Genomic DNA, 3,340 nt, shown 5'->3' with positions numbered 1-3,340 from the left:
ATTCTGAGTTTCAGACCGAAACCAAGTTGGGCTAAGTACTGCTGGGGAATATTTTTGTTTTTCTTGCCTCAGTTAATTCCGGATGTCAGAAAAAGTGAATAATTGTATTTCTTGTGGGAAACAGATACCGCATAGGGATTATCACTCTTTGCATTCCTTGTTTGGGACCGGACCACGACATAGTCGGGTGTCGGTTTTGTGCTAGGTTTAATAAGCGCACTATAAAAAGAAGGTTAGATTGTGCTAGATTAGTCTTTGGTAAGCGGTGTAATTATAATATGCCGTCGGATCCTCCGATGCCCGCTTCCACAAAGAAGCGCAAAGACAAATCCTTGAAACCTAGATAGGTTGATTCGTCCGTTTCGGACGCCGGTCCTGCAGAACCTACAGTGGAGCAGGTGGATCCGGCTGAAGTTTCTATTGAGTCTCAGGGGGAAACTTTGATTTTGCAGGATGTGGTCTCACAGGAGTCAGGTCAAGCTGAAGGGGCCTCTCAGGTTACTGTTCTCCCTTCTATGCCTAAGGTGGTTAGGCCTTCTGCTACTATTTCTAAGGCTTCTTCTAAGGGCAGGTCTGTTTTGCCTTCCTCTGGTGTCCCTCCAGGTACTTCAGGGTCTGTGCCTAAAAAGCACATGCTTAAAATGGCAGAAGATTTGATTACTTTAATTAGAGGTTCTATGCCCCCTCCTGATAAGAGGCCTAGGGTGGAGCCAGAGTTGGAAAGTTTGGATCAGGCCTCAGATGACTCAGACTCTTCTGCTGAAAATATTCAAGATTTTCCCCCTTATTCGGATTCTGAGGCAGAGGATTCCTCTCCTTCTGCTTCTCCTCCAGAGGATTTTTCATTTTCAGAAACTCTGCATTCCATGAGGGAGCATTTTAAGTGGGAAGGACAGGATTTCTCTGATTCACGGAAGAGGCTTAGGGAATTCTTGTTTTTACCACAGCATAGACCCTTGGCTATACCTCCTGTTTTGGATGTTGTTCAAGATGTTTTCTCGGAGGCTTCCCTTAATCCAGATTCTTTGCCGCCTGCGCCAGTTAAACCGGACAGGTATTACCGGGTGCCTGAGGCTCATAAATATCTGTATAAGAGTCCTAGGGCGGACACAGAAACTATTAGTCAGGGGCCTAAGGGTGTTAGAGCTTCTGTTGTAAAGAATCCGGTTCCTCTAGATAAGGAAGCTAGAGCTTTGGATAGATGGGGTAAGAAGGTGTATACCTCTTCTACTTTAGCAATGAGGGCTTTAAATTGCCAGTTTCATATGTTGAAATATCAGAATTTCCTCCTTTCTCAGCTAAAATCTAAAGTGGATGCTTTGGCAGAGGGCATAGAGTGTAAAGAATTGCAAGATTTAGTACATGTCTCTGAACAGGTGGGTAAGCATTCTTTGCAGTGTGGTTTTGATGCTGTACAGGCCTCTTCTAGGGTGGCTGCCACTGGTTCAGATCTTCGGAGGCACGCCTGGCTTAAGGATCAGAATTTGTCCGAGCATGTTAAAACTAGAATTCTGGATGCCCCTTTACAGTCTGAAGTTTTGTTTGGTCCCTCTGTGGAGTCGGTTTTGAAGAAAATGGAAGACAAGGCTAAGTCCATGCAGACTGTTAAAGATTTTTTGCAGGTGCAACCTCCAAAGTTTAGTAGAAATTGGCCTACTAAGGGGTGGACCTACCCTTCTTCTGATTCTCAGTCTAGGGGTAGATCTAGACGTGGCAGGGGCAGAGCTCACAGTACATTCAGGCCTAGAACTTGGAGTTCACCTGCACAATCTGCAAGTGAGGGCAGGGGCCAGTCCTTTCGTAAACAGGCCCAATGACCTGCATTTTCAGCTGCCAGATTCTTCTTCTTCCCTGGCAGCTCCTTTGGGAGGAAAGTTAGCACTCTTCAAGCAAAACTGGCTTTTAGTCACCCAGGACAAATGGGTATTGGACATTATAAACCGAGGCTACAAATTCTATTTCCATACATTGCCTCCTTTCAAAGGCATGCCAGACGTTCCTCCTCGGCAAAGGATAGAGGCTCACAAGCAGATTTCTTTAGTTCTTCAAATAGGAGCTATACAGCCAGTTCCTCTGTCAGAAGTGGGACTAGGATTTTATTCTCGCCTGTTTCTAGTACCAAAGAAAGGGAACACGTGGAGACCAATTTTGGATTTATCTATCCTCAACACTTATCTGGACATTCCAAAGTTCAAAATGCTGACGTTACAACAGCTTTTACCTCTGTTGGGAAAAGATCACTGGATGGTAACTCTGGATCTCAAAGAGGCTTATCTTCATGTTCCTATCAGGCCCAGTTGCAGGAGGTACCTGCGCTGGCTGGAAGTTTACATTATCAGTTCTCTGCATTGCCCTTTGGCTTATCTACTGCCCAGAGTGTTCACGAAGGTTCTGGCTCCAGTGATAGCCTTTTTCAGGTTAAGAGGAATACAGATTTATCCTTATTTGGACGATTGCCTGATTATTGCACAACACAAAGACGAACTTCTGCATCATCTACAGTATGTGATGGTAGTGTTAAGATGCCTAGGGTATTCTGTGAACGAAAAAGTCCAGTCTAGTACCCTCTCAGGACATGTGCTTTCTGGGTGTGAGACTGAATACAGCTTCCCAGATGGCCTTTTGACCCCGGACAAACAAAGAAGCCTTTCTCTTTATTTCCATCAAATGTCTCTACAGTCCAGGCTGACTGCAAGGACAGTCCTTCAAGCCTTGGAGTTCATGGCATCTTGTATTCTGGTGCTTCCCAATGCCAAACTGCATATGAGGAAGCTTCAATGGTATCTCAAAATCTATGGACACAACACTGCCAAGATCTAGACACTGTCATTCAGATAATACCTTGCATTCAGAAAGAATTTTTGTGGTGGGCTCAGGAATGTCACCTAAACAAGGGACTCTCTGTGACCCGACCAGAGGCGAGTCAGATTCTAACGACAGATGCCTCGGACAAGGCTTGGGGAGCACACCTCAATGGAAAATGGGTGCAAGACACGTGGCCTGTCAGACTTCAACATTTGCATATCAACTTGAAGGAGATGTTAGCAGTCCAATTTGCATTGATGGCTTTCAAGGATTTACTTCACTCAGGACAGGTGTTGATTCAAACAGACAACACTACTGTCATGTGGTACATCAACAAGCAAGGGGAACCCATTCGTACCTCTTTGCAGGCAAGCGATGATTTTGTGGGAGACTGCTCTCAGTTTACACCTCAATCTTCAGGCAAGGTTTCTACCAGGAGCACAGAACTCCTTAGCGGATGTGTTGAGCAGACAAATTGTGGATCCTCACGAGTGGAAACTGGATCCTCATGTGTTTCAAAAGTTGACAGTGTTAT

The sequence above is a fragment of the Protopterus annectens genome, chromosome 2.part1, assembly GCF_019279795.1.
Source record: "Protopterus annectens isolate FY-2018-M chromosome 2.part1, PAN1.0, whole genome shotgun sequence".
Taxonomy (NCBI): Eukaryota; Metazoa; Chordata; order Ceratodontiformes; family Protopteridae; genus Protopterus; species Protopterus annectens.
This window is presented reverse-complemented; position numbering follows the sequence as displayed.